This window comes from Mauremys reevesii, linkage group 6, assembly GCF_016161935.1.
Source record: "Mauremys reevesii isolate NIE-2019 linkage group 6, ASM1616193v1, whole genome shotgun sequence".
Taxonomy (NCBI): Eukaryota; Metazoa; Chordata; order Testudines; family Geoemydidae; genus Mauremys; species Mauremys reevesii.
This window is the reverse complement of record NC_052628.1, coordinates 45,540,281-45,555,050: the sequence shown is the minus strand read 5'-3', so window position 1 is coordinate 45,555,050 and position 14,770 is coordinate 45,540,281.

Sequence of the window (14,770 nt, the reverse complement as noted above, 5' to 3'; positions counted from 1 at the left end):
GTTTTGTTCATCTGATGGGATTGCATATTTTGTTATGGGTGAAACTTGGGGCACTGACGTCTAAAAATTTAGAATTTTGTATCGGTGTCAATCTTTTCTGAGTTAGTTTTAGGACTTTACTTATTATACAATCTTCAACCTATTTCCCCACCTCTTTCACATTATAACCCACCCAGATAGGTCAGGCCCTGATCCTGCACCCATTAAAGTCATTGGCAAAGTTCCCACTGACTTTAAAAGTGCAGGGTCAAGCCCTGTTTACTGTGCACAGGTACTGCAACAACTTCAGAACAGTGGGTGATTCCATATGAGCTCAAATGCCCTGACCAGGATGTATGTTCAGGACAGAGTTTCAGATTTGATTCAGGCTGGTAAGGAAGAAAGAGAGAGATTGTTATTTCTATTGTTGAGTACTTGGGAGGAATTCAGCTCGTATGGTGACTGATATGGGCCATGTAAATACTGAGAGACAGTCCAACCGAGAATTCCATGGATCCAGGGCAGACCCAGCGTGTTATTTTAAAGCAGGTTTGTGTGAATGTAGCTTTGTGCATTTTACTGCTGCGCTATTTACCAGGTACAACTGGAAGAAGCACTACCTCGGAGGCCATCTGAACTTTGCACACCGTCAAGTGAATTTCAACAAAGGGACACTTTTTGAAAGCTCTGCCAGAATAGGAAGTGCTACATTGGAGTCTCAAATCTCTGTTCTTGCTCCATGAAGTTGGACAATTAGGCTGGCTGTGTTCACCTGATTCCATAGTATTTTCACAGAAATGATATGTGTCACATGGATATGGTATTTCTGTGGTTTAGATCTAACTTTTTAACTCCTTGGCTAGACTAGGACGTCAGTAAGTACAGAGGCTGTTTCCCAGCAGTTCTCCTAAGTATAATATCCTCTTCAATATCCTCATCCACCCATTTCAACTTAACTAGATTGACCCTTTTGTTTTTGTTTTAAATGCGTTTACTTACTCCCCCATAGCATTTATTTGAGTCTTTACTGTTCTTATGCATAAAGGAAACAACTGACTTGGATTTTTGCCGTATAGATTATGCATTATGCACAAGGTTACAGGCTCTTTGTGAGGTTTAATCCTTCATTGATACCAGTAGCATTTTTTAAAATAACCTGAGTGAAAGAGAAATTCATTGTTATTGTAATGCTGCTGCAGTCTCTATTGCTATGAATAATAAGACCTCTTACAGGAAAAACAATTTACATATGAAGAAATTCAACATAAGTATAGGTTAAACTAGTCTGAAACCTTGAAATATTCCTGTTCAGAGAAAAAAATAACCAAAACTTGTAGGTTAGTTTGGTTCCAAAAGTTCAAATTATCTTTCTGCTTTAAATATTGATTTAGATAAGTTAGTTGTGTCTAAGCCTCTTTCTCTGCACTCCACATTTTCCCATGTTTCAGCATAGTACTTAAGCATGGTAAAACATGTAGGGTAGGCAGAGCTTTAACCATTTGTAGTGATATCATTAGTAAGACATTTATTCTGATTGTCGATTTGCATCTGTAAAGTTCTTTTTGCTTTTAGGTTACTGTTTTTAATTAAGTTAGAGATACGATTACTGCTGAAAGTGGTAAAAATGAAAGTGTCACTATTTTATTTGGGCTGCATATTTTCTGGCAATTTTCCAAGCCTCCAGAGCATGCCTGAGCATGTCCATACCTGAAGAAGGAACCATTGCGGTATGAAAATTCGTGTAGTTTGGAAATACAGGCAATACTTTCTCCCCTTAATAATCAGCTGTGTACTGAGATATAGGAGAGGTGAGGCTTAAATTAAATTAGAAAGAATTTGAAATACGCATTGGAAGAGTCTAAAGAGATGGTAATACCAGAGCATTGATGATTTGTGTTTACATAATAGGGTTGCCAACTTTCTAACTGCACAAAACTGAACACTCTTGCCCTTCTCCTAGGCCCCGCCCCTGCCCTGCCCCTCACCCTCTGCTCACTCCATCTCCCCCTTCTGTTGCTTGCTCTCCCCAACCCTTGCTCATTTTCACCGGGCTGGGGCAGGGAGTTGGGGTGCAGGAGGGGGCTCCAGGGTGGGGGGTGGAGCTGAGGGGTTCAGAGTGTGGGAGGTGGCTCTGGGCTGAGGCAGGGGGTTGGGGTGTGGAAGCGGGTATGGGCTACAGGAGGGAGTTTGGGTGCAGGAGGGGGCTCAGGGCTGGGGGTTGGGGTGCAGGAGGGGATGAGGGGTGTGGGCTCTGGGCAGAACTTACCTTGGGGGGCTCACCAGAAGAGGAAACATAGCTCTCACTATGCAATTGCTTGAGAATAAAGTATCTGACTTTGCTGCACCCAACCAGAGAGTGAGAACTATGTTTTTCTCCGACAATGTCCCTAGGTGGAGGCACAGCCAGTTGGCTCTGCACACTGCCTACAGCCACACCCCCGCAGCTCCCATTAGCCACGGTTCCTGGCCAATGGGAGCTGCAGAGCCAGTGCCCGGGGTGGGGGCAATACACAGAGCCCCCCAGCCACACCTCTGCCTAGGAGCTGAGGGACATGTCGCTGCTTCCAGGGAGCCATGCAGAACCAGGTAGGGAGCCTGCCAGCCCTGCCAACCAGACTTTTAATGGCCTGGTCAGCGGTGCTGACTACAACCACCAGAATCCCTTTTCGACCGGGTGTTTTAGTCAAAAAACAGACACCTGGCAATGCTATTACATAAAGAAATTTACCTACTACTTTTCTTGACAAAGTCTTTTCAGAATTTACCTTTAACTCTACATAGATACTAAAGTTCACTCAAATAGAACCACAAAGGCAAGTGATTCATTTCATTTGAATACACAGAGGAGGAAATATTAGATTTTCATAATAATGCAGACAAATGAAAGAAAGCACTAACCTATGCCTGCTAAATGACCCCAGAAGGTGTTCACCAGTATGTTCTTCTGTGAATATAGGCTCATATTTAACATACATTGTTAAATATACAACATACAATATACAATATATAACATACAAGTCTCTTCATCTCACAATTCTGGATGGAAAAATTGCTTAGAGTTGTGTCATTAAAATTAGCATATTGCATTTTAAAAATCTGCATTCTGAATTGCTTGCCTGAGAAGTACTGTCTAACTAACTGGCATTTAACTGGATGATTCTGTAGTGCAGCCACCTGCTTGAAAATGTAGCCAAGCTGACATCTTTAACTAACTAATACATGTGAAGCATCAATATGTCTCCAATGATACATGAAGGAACATACTGAAGTTCAAATCAATGAATTTGTAGCATTTTGTTCTAATTTGCACTAATGGTCTTTGACATGTACAGATGAGGTGTGGAGAAACAGCCAAGCATACATATTACATGTTAGCTTTTAAAACATAGCCTCAACAATTATACATGCCAATTTAGTATGTGCTCTTTTCATGTGAACAATGTGTGGAGTGCAAACTGAATAGCTGCACGTCTTACAGGCAGAACTGCATGCAAACGACAGCTTTCTGCACGTACAAAACAAAATCCACTTGTACTTCTATGCAGGGCCAGCTTTAGACCTATTCCACCAATTCCCCCGAATTGGGCCCCGCGCCTAAGAGGGCCCCGTGCCCAGTGAGAATCCCTTCCCTGGCTAGAGGCGCCTTTTTAATTTCTACTCACCTGGCGGCGCTCCGGGTCTTCAATGCCACTTCAGCGACGGGTCGTTCACTCACTCCGGGTCTTTGGCACACTTCGGCGGCGGGTCCTTCAGTGCCGCTGAAGACCTGGAGCGAGTGAAGGACCCGCCGCTGAAGTGCCACCGAAGACTCAGAGCACCGTCTGGTGAGTACAAGCCCCACGTGTTTTTTTTACATGTTTTTTTTTTAAAGTAATCCCTGCTGGGGCCCCACCGAAACTGTTCCAATTGGGCCCCGCACTTCCTAAAGCCGGCCCTGCTTCTATGACAGACACACTCTGGACAGCACTTCTGTTTTTCTTTTGGCTGAATACATTTGACGTATTTTTCCTTCTGTTTGTTGGGAATTAATCAATGAGGTTTCCAGTATTAATGTATTACCCAGTCTGATGTTAAGAAACAATTACTGCACAATAGTTACAATACCTTTGACTGCTTTAGAGCAGGGATCACAAAGTGCTGTCCAGATGTCAATTAATTATGCCTTACAAAGCCCCTGTGAAGTAGGTAAGTATTACACCTATTTTACAGATGTGGAAACTGAGAAGAACAGAAAGATCAAGTAAATTGCTCAGGATCATGCAGGAAGTCTGTAGCAGAGATGAGTAAAACACAAGGTTTCTTGGCTTCTCATTCTATGTCGTAAGTACATTACAGTATTTCATTACCTATTCCAGCCTACTACAAGGGGCAACAGCAGTAAGGTGTAATCTGATGAAGTATGAAATAAGAAATAAGATCATGTGAAGAAAGGGCTTGATTCTGCTCAGATTGACTTCACTGGCAGCAAGGTCAGACCAAAATAAAAACAAGCCAAAGAAAAACCTGTCTGGAAAGCATATAGTACTCTTCTGTGTCATTAACACAGTATCTTGTAGAACAGACTGATAAAGTTGACAAAAAAAGATTGAAAAAATAAGTGATCTCACAATGTTACATTGAGCAAGTCTAGTAAAGATTTGTCTTTGGAGTTAAAAAGAACCATATTACCTGAATCTGATTTAAGCAGTCTGATGAACTGCTGCAGTTACCATTGTCTATATTTTACCAAATGATGTCATTGTATGTAATTCTAAGCAAATGAATAATGTATGGAATGTGGTTTTAAATTTTTAATCTTAGTGCACCTAGAGGTAATAGGCACATTGTAGAAAATAAAATAAAATAAAAACACAAAAAAACTCTAAGTATCTGAAGCAAGAAATGACATGGAATTTTGTCACTAACATTCTGGAGTAAATTTAAGTGAAGGCTAACATTTAAACCCCTTTACTTTTCAGAAGTCCAGTTTTTCCTTACTCTGTCTTATCATTTACCCAGGTTTGCTCGAAGGATTACAAAACCGAGACTAGTGTTTTACATGGCAAAACAGATTATCCAATCAATTAAATGACTTAACAGACTCAAGGAATCTTTTACTTGCTAGACACTCAATATCACTTTTCAATTGTGATAGTCACAAAACCCAGACTATGCGTTTTGTACCTGGATTTCCTACTCTTCTCCCTCCACTATGTAGCAATGCTGCTGAATATACTGGATATGAAGAGACCTGCAAGTGAAATTGTATTTTTAGATATTTGAGTGAAACAAGAGCGCCCTCTTATGGTTTCAGGTTAAGGACTAACGCATATATTAGGGTACAAAACCCACAAAAAAACACATGCACACACACAAAGAACCACACCAAAAATTTCCAAATAACACAGAACAAAATATTGCCCAAGATTATGAGACGTGATCATAAATTGATTGATTGGACAATCTCTTAACAGCAGTATGAATAAACATAAAGTTATTAAAGAGAATGAAATCCTGGCTCCATGAAGTAAATGAGACTTTTGCAAATCAATCAATCAATCAAATAAAATAAATAATCATTCATAAGACACCCATGACTATGGCACTGTTTTCCTCCACCTCTTTCTCGCCCTGTGTGCGTTTCTCCATCCTCGTGTCCTTGTCTCCTTCCCTCCATCCCAGTGTAGTCAGTTTGGACATGCCATTTCTCTGAGCAGCTCCTTCTAGTTTTACAATATTTGGTCTATAAAGATGAGAGGAGCTGCAGAGAGTTGCTGAGCGTCTACATTTAGGCCATGTCTACACTAGAGATCTTATAATGGCATTGCTGTACTGATGCAGCTGTGCCCTGTAAGATCTCCTGGGTAGCCACTCTATGCAGATGGGAGAGAGCTAATTAAACCACCCCCAATGAGCAGTAGTAGCTACATAGTGCTGTCCACACTAGCACTTTTATCGGTGTAACTTATGTCACTCAGAGAGGTGTTTTTTCACACCTCTGAGTGACATAAGTTATATCAACAAAAGTGCTAGGGTAGACATAGCCTCAGTCACGCCCTTGCAATTCCCTTGACTTCAGTAAGGTTGCAAAAGTGTGACTAAGGGCAGAATTTCACACCACACTATTTATATAATCCAATCTCTATGCAATTCCTTTTATGTTAGTAGTTACCATACAGATGGACGGAGCTGTCAAAAGATCGGTCTGATCTGTTGATGCCTGCAGGCCATAGTTTGTCTACTCCAATCTAGCTACACCAGTTTGAACCATTTTAACTCAAATTTCTGAAACAAATTTGTAGTCAATATTCTTTAAGAACAAATCCCAGCTTCACTGAAGCCAATGAGAGTTGGCCAACAAATTTCAGCACCTTTACTGTTCTATTCCTAGGTCCCTCTTAAGCAGAGACTGCCAGTCATGAAACTTTATAGGGGGGGGTTTGTGAGGAGTCCAGTCCTGCTCCCAGTGAAGTCAATGGAAAAATCATCCACTGTCTTCAATGGGAGCAGGCTCAGCCCTTACGAGCAGACCACCCAATCCCTTTTTAACCGGAGAGGAAATTCAAGCCCAAGTCTCCAGAGCTGACAGGCTAGACCACTACCCACAAGAGCACTGAGCCCCCATGTGAGAGTTTCTTTTAATAAAGGTTTTCCTCTCTTTCAGAAGCCAAACGTTTCATATTTGCTGTTGAATGGTGACACCAACCAACAATCAGCTTTTGGTAGGCTGCATGCTAATCAAGCTACTTAGGCTCCATGCTGTTATTACATGCAAATGATTTTAAGAGGTGAGAAAACACACTGCAATTTGTTTTGTTTTTTGTTTTGTTTTTTTTTAACCCAAACTGCATCTGTTAGAGGAAAATCATCTTCAGTTCTGTAACAATTCATGAATTTTCACTTGAGTCCCTCAGTGTATAGGATTAATAGTGGGGATAAGTGTTCTTTTAAGTTGATTATTCAAAAATTCAGCATATGGCAAGCCAGCACTCATCATATTAAGCAGCCGCTTCAGCTGTGCCAGAGCAGCACTTGGCACAATGTCATCATTCCAGGCTGCCCCAGCACACCCCTTTGCAGGCAGGTGTTGTGTTGCAGATGAGCCCTTATTTCATTTCCCTCCTCACCCAGGGTCTCAACAACTCCAAACAGACCTGTGGGTCTCATTTATTAACAGAAAAGCCAAAGCAAAACACAACCAACACCCCAACATCTCAGCTGGGTAGTTACATCATTCTTAGTCCAGCTATCCCACACCTGAGTCCAGCACTCGCCTCTACCTAGCCTCTTCCCAAGGATTCTCTCATTTCTAGTTTCTGCCCCTGGTGTTAGGCCTCTTGCCCCTACTGGAGTAATATCTCTCCCTGGAGTCAAGGGTTCAGTGGCCATGTGCATTCAAAGTCACCAGCAGAAGTGAAAAACAAAGAGGGAAAGTTCTGACAACGTAGCGACGTGTTTTTGTTTCTGAATTGGTATTTTCACTATGTTGACCAATAGAATCACTTTTTGACACCTTCTACTAGTTCCAGGAAATATAATACAGACTACCTTTACGCAGAACATCCCAGGTAACAGCAGTAGCTGCACTGATCAAAAGATATGTGAGGTATTAAGTAATACATCACATGATTTCCTTTGCTGCACGTACAGTACACAATCTTTAGAACTCAGAGAACAAAAGAGATTGTTTATAAGCTTCCAAGACAGGAAGGAACATCTGTTAATGGTGTTTATTACAAAGAAAACAGTATTACCATTCAGATGCAATCAAAATCATTCCAGAGCGCCTATAATCCAGAATCCACTTTAAATATATTTTACCTTCTTTGAAGACTGAAATTTTCTAGGGTTTCCTTATCATTTAAAAGTGATATCCCTCTTTCCCCCAAGACATTTCACAATAAATATTGGATTTTTTTTCAGCAAGTACAACTCTATCTACAAACATGTATCATCTACTCACCCTGGGCAGTATGTCCTAGGGCAACTTTGGATCATGATTCAATGTTATGTTAATCCTATTTTCTAGGGCTCTTTGTCATCCAACTCATAGTTGTAACTCTCAGTTTCTGTGTTGTATTCCTGGATGCCTTGTATATTAAATGGCAAACAACAGGCCAAATGCTGAGCAACTCACTCATTTTTGCTCAAACTCCATTGTCATCACTGGTAGTTTGCCTTAAATTATGAATAAGGATTTCAGCAGAGTCAGAGCTAAAGCTAGAAAGAAGTCTGGCCATGCTGTGGAGATTAGTATCAGAGGGGTAGCCATGTTAGTCTGGATCTGTAAAAGCAGCAAAGAGTCTTGTGGCACCTTATAGACTAACAGACGTTTTGGAGCATGAGCTTTCGTGGGTGAATACCCACTTCGTCGGATGCAGCTGTGGAGATTGTAATAGACAGAATTACACACAAGAAAAATGTAGAAGGAAAAAGCAAGTTCAGGCTCAAGGATGGCCCCAAGATTTCTGGCCTTCACCCCATGAAAGACACATATGTAAATTATAATGTCACTTGGGTTCCATTTACGAAGTTTAAAGAAGATGATTCCACAGCAGCCAAGCCAACATTTCCCAGGTCTGTTTTCCACAATAAAAGTTAATAGCGTAAGGAGAGATGTGCTGTGAGTACTGGAATAATTTTTTGTACACTTGTCACTTACACAAGTTCAGCCTGCTCTCACTTCATGCATTTCCCTTAGAGTGGTCTATAAAAGTCATTTTGAACTACTCATACCATGTATTTGGTATTTGTTCTTGAGGCTGTATTGGTTTTGGCCAATTAAAAATGTAATAAAAAAGGGTTCAAAAGAGATCAAAAACAGAGCGGGGCAAAGAGTTTTCAGCAAATAGTAAATTTGCTAAAAAAATGCATTTTGGCATGCAATTAAACTCTTCACAGATATGGGCTAAAAGAGACCGAGAGAGAGAGAATCAGAAATGTCAAAATCGTTCATTTTGAAATGTCGAAATCAACCATTTCGACCAGGGCCGGATTAACCTTTTGTGGGCCCAGTGCCAAACATATTTGTGGGCCCCTATGGAGGCATGGGAGCATGGCACAGGGAGGTCAGTTTTCAGCGCGATGGGCCAGCCAGGGGCAATGGGGCATGGCATGGCAGGAGCAGCCCCGCTCTACCCAGCCCAGTATGAGGGCACTAGTTACAAACCGGCAGATGCCAGACACATAGTAGCCTGCCCGGCCCTGTGCTGCCAGCATGCCCCTTCCCCTCAGGGATGGGCCCATGCCACACCACACAGCTTCCCCCAGCACAAACCCACCCCAACTCCCTATGGCCAGAGCCCCCCAGACCCACTATGCCCAGAGCCCCCAACCAGACCCCCTCCACAAATTCACAGCACCCTGCACACCACTCCTGCCCAGCACCCCCCTGTCCACAGCCCCACCATAACTGCCCAGCACCCCACACAGAACCCCCACTCCCTAGAGCCCCAAAACACATATTTGCCCCACCCCTCACATCCCAGCACCCACCCACATCCCCCAAAGACCCACTCCCCCATGCCCTGCCTCCTGGCTGCACTCCCCAGCCCTGCTGGGAGGTGACAGTGTCTGCCAGGCTGAGCCAGCAGCACAGCCAGGACTAGCCCCAGGGTGGGGAATTGCTCCAGCCCCTTGGGAGTGGAAAGATCAGCCAGGCCAGGACCTGCTCCGGCCTGGCTCCCTCAGGACCCACTTGCCTGGAGGGACCCAGCCAAGCCCCCCACACTGTCCATCCCCCCAACTGGCTAAGATTGGCCAGGCTTCTGCACCAGTGCCAGATGCCTCAGCTCCGGGGAGACAGGTGGGGCCCCTCAGGTGGTGGGAAGCAGACACTGCCCAGAGGGAGAGGTGCATTGGGTCCGGCCAAGGGGTAGAGTTGCTGGCAGGTGAGGCCAGAGGATGGAGAGGAGCCCTTGGTCTGCCAGTGAGCAGGCCAAGAGAAGAAAGTGGTGGGCTGGGGGCAGCCAGTGGGCTGGTGGGCTCTCGGGGTGCAGTGCAAGCGGAATAGGCTGGGGCCCCTTCTGAGCATGGGCCCAGCTCCATGGCGCCATTGTAAACTCGGCACTGATTTAGACATTTTGTTTTGATTAACATTTCAAATTGAGATTACATTTCAAAGTGACATTTCAAATTGACATTTGAAAAGTTTCATTCAACCCACATGAATTTTTGTTGTTGTTTCGTTTTGGCAAGAAAAAAGGAAAACATTCAGTTTTAGATCAAAACTAAATACATTTTTACTTTTTTTTTTTTTGGTTTGACTACTGAAACCAAAAGTCAATTATTCACTTAGCTCTAATTAGAAATTGAGAGCTCAATCAAGGATAATGAAAATGGAATAAAGAAATAGAACAAAAGAGACTTCAGCAAAGAAGGAAGATAGTAGTAGGGATGTGTTGTGTAGCTGGGAGACAGGTCAGAGTCAAGGAGTTGTAGAGTTGGGTATTGTCCTTATCAAAGTAATTATGAGTAAGGCTGACGATAGCAGAGATCTTAGATGGTGAGGAGAGGCAAAGAGGACTAGAAAATAAAAGTATCAATGCTATCTACTTCTAAAGTCAGCGCGGGAAAGACCAGTCATAAAAGTAAGGTGGATGGAGTAGCTCTTCTATCACACATGTTCAATTCATTCCACTGAAACCCCATGCAGGACTGTAAAAACAGAGATTGTGCAGGTGGCTTACATGCAAAGTTATAATCTTAATGAGAAAATGTGAAAGGCTGGAGAATAAACATAAAGGAATAATTATTTCATAGAGCTGTAAATTTAACAGAACAGAGGTCTAGTAAGGACATAAACAACTGAAGATCAAAGGATTCATGGATCCCATTCATTGGAATAGTAAATGGAAATTTATTAGTAGAGGTCTCTTTTTTTTAAAGCCTTCTCACAATAAGTGCATAGTTTAATGTCAGCCTAAATTATATCTGCAGTTTTCAGACAGATTCACTCACTTTTTCAGGGTTATACCTGACATACTGACAGTTTCTAATCAATTGGATACAATTCCCTTTGAGAGTTATTAAAATATACCTTGCATTTAAATGCAATAAAAAGCATGACTGAACATGCCTCTGTTCTTCATAACACATAAATACCACATCTGGTCCATAAAAAAACCCATGCTTTATACAGCGGTTGTATGGATGCCAGATCCATATTATTACATAGAACTGTTTTATCCATTTAGTCTAATTTTCCAGATGTTTTATAACTTGTAGACAAGAGTGTTGTCAAAACTGTTGCTGAAGTCCATTCATTTCAAGGGGCAATGGGGAGAGATGGGGGGTTAAGCTACATGAAACATTTCTGTGATATTGTTAATGGTATGTCACGTTGTACTGATAAATGACGTGTGATGGGGGCGTCTCATTCACTCATTACATTGAAAGGGATACATTTAAATAATGCTAACAGATACAATTTCTAAGGCTGCCTTTTAAAGATGTACTTAGTTAATATTTCACATGTAAATGCAGGCACACATAACGAGGCAATGTTTACTATGAGCAGATCAAGCAACTAATGTAATTGAAACTGGAAATATTAGTGCAAGCAGTATTGCCAACCTCAAATGTTCAAAAATATAGGAGTCAGGCCTCAGAAAGTCATGAGACTGGCTAAAAAGTCACAAAGTTTTTTCAGACAGTAAACATTAGCTTCTCCTTATTTGCTTTGGAACCTGTAGGGTTTGCCTTCAATCTTTCCTCCACAACCATGAGGGCTGGAACTTTTGTTAAAAAAAAAAAGCAGAGATTTTCATGGAATCATATGACTTCTAAGGTTTGGGCTTTAGGACAGACAACAAATATTGTGAGATTCATGATAAAATAGTGAGATCTGGCAACACTGCAATAAGTGAATGCACAGTACAATGAAATACTGGATGAAATACTATGGGCTGTATTATGCAGGGGGTCAGACTAGATGACCACACTGGTCCCTTCTGGCATTAAAATCTGTTGAGGAAGCAAATGCACATGCAAAGCAGAGATTTAAGAAAAATACCACAGAGTCCATGAATCTTTGTTCAATAACTTTAGAATATTCCCTGAAATTGCATCACATCAGACCACACCTTCTGTCCCTGTCTGCACAATCCTCTCCCAAAGGATTAGAACTCCATTTGAGACACTTAGCAGCATGATATACATATACTATGTGTTATTTCAGGCACACATGCCCCAAGTCCTCTAGCACTGATAAAAGGACAAAACTTTTCCCAAAGGCCTGGTGATTTCATACAATATCAAATGTAAATAACTGCAGTGGATACAAAAAAGTGGGTAGGAGCGAACTACAAGCCATTCAATTGTCTGGGGCTCTCTCCTCCATTCATTTTGTTCTTGAGCGAGACAGCATTCCCATACCTTTCATTTCCTCTTCAATGGTCCTTCGCCACGTCCCCAATGGTCTACCTCTCCTCCTTCTTCCTTGTGGAGTCCATCGTGTCTGGGGCTCTAACCTTTTTATTTTTTGCCTTTGTGAGTTTAGCTGCTATGTCATTTTACCAAGGAAAATTCCATTTTATTTCCTTCATTGTATAACTTACAAAGCATGGGATACTTTCATGGATAGAAAATTCTGTCCCTATCTCATAAGCTGCAACAGTTACGTTCTCTTTATTAACTAGAACAGGGGTCGGCAACCTTTCAGAAGTTGTGTGCCGAGTCTTCATTTATTCACTCTAATTTAAGGTTTTGTGTGCCAGTAATACATTTTAATGTTTTTAGAAGGTCTCTTTCTATAAGTCTATCATATATAACTTAACTATTGTTGTATGTAAAGTAAATAAGGTTTTAAAAATGTTTAAGAAGCTTCATTTAAAATTAAATTAAAATGCAGAGCCCCCTGGACCAGTGGCCAGGACCTGGGCAGTGAGTGCCACTGAAAATGAGTTTGTGTGCCGCCTTCAGCACACGTGCCATAGGTTGCCTACCCCTGAACTAGAATCTTATCAAAATAGGTGACTAGTGAGTTTGTGTCTTACTACGCAAAATCTAAATAATCAATGGAATAAGTGTCTCATTTTCACTGATCTCTTGCATAGTAATACTTGTTTATTTTGCAAGAAAGTAAATGAGAACACAGCCAGGACACAATACACACAAAGCCACAATACCACCAGTAACCCAGTGCTTGCAAATCAGCTAACAGCAGATCTAGATAAACTTTAAGAGCTAATCACACGGCAATACAATTTAATTGATTTCAATAGAGTTAGCCCAGAGAATGAAAGACACTAGTGAGAACCATACCATCTATGGGCTGAGGTTAGACTTTCACTAATAAAGCATTCCTCCATCCTTTTTCATTTGAGTCAAAACAAAAAGAAATCACAAAAACTCTACACTGTGTATAGGGCTGTCCGTAAATTAGGTAACACATTTTTTGGTGATTTAAGACCCACTGCTTGTAACACTTTGTAACACTGAAACAAACAAGCACAATTAAGGACCCACCCACCCCCTTAAGTGTTACATAATTTATGGACAGCCCCTATACTAAATGGGTGTAGTCTGCCATTCAAACAGGTTTCCAGGTTGGTCTAACGACCCATATCTCATTCACAATCAAGGAGCTAGACGCACCTTTATTCCCCCTCTCTGGTCACTTCAGGGCACGCAGTCTAGGTTTCTGGCTCCTTGTCCATCACTTCTCTTGGGCAAAGAGACCCACATCTCTCTCACTCCCGACCAGGGTTTTTCCAAGCTGCACAGTTCCCTGACTATACTGCAATATCCCCTGCAAGCCAGACTGCCTAAATAGGCCACTGACTGTGCTTTGCATTTTTAAGAAGCTCATGAACAGCTGTAATTGCCAGCAGTTATAAGTTACCACACAGCCTTTTATAAGCAAGCATGTTGGGATAGCTCAGTGGTTTGAGCATTGGCCTGCTAAACCCAGGGTTGTGAGTTCAATCCTTGAGGGGGCCATTTAGGGAACTGGGGTAAAAATCTGTCTGGGGAGTGGCCCTGCTTTGAGCAGGGGGCTGGATTAGATGACCTCCTGAGGTCCCTTCCAACCCTGATATTCTTAAGGTGAAAGAATTACAGAGGAAAATATATTAAAAACAATAAAAGAACCTACACCAGGTTAATGAGATCACAGCAATGCCCCCGAAAGAAGTCAGTCCTTCAAACCCCACAAAGGGGTTTTGCTGTGGTTATAAGTTCATTACAGCCTTAGAACTTCACAACCATGAATAATTCAGTCTTTACTGTGTACAGTGCGGGACTCTGATCCTCAGATTCTAGGAACAATCCGCAGACAAAGGCCCACATCTCAGAAGGCTGGGTTTTGCATACCTGGGGTGGGGAATTTGCATTCCCCTCCACAAAATATTCCCCAGGAGATCCACTTCACACACATTGTCCCAAAAGACTATTCATGTCTCCACATTGTTCAGTATAGTCCCGTAATCTTCCAGGCCCACAATAATCCAGAACCTTTTCATTTACTACAATGGACTCAAAAGATATATAAACTGAATTCAGTAAGGTTTTTCAATGATATTGCAGGAAATTGCCATATCTGTCACCCTCCCCAGTACCTCACTGAGGCTTATACATTCAGGGGCACCGGAACAGGGGCGGTGAGGGCCCCACCACTTTTTACTGGCCATAAAAAAGGCTGTAGGCTCCCCCGCAGGGCCAGTACCAGCTGTTCAGACCTACCGCTGGGCAGGCTGTCACCAGTGGGAACAGGCAAGCCATAGAGGTTACAAAACTCTACTCAGCAACAGCAAAGCTTTACTTCCTCTCTGCCCCCTTTGTACTTCTGGAGTGGCTGGCAGGGGAATAGGTT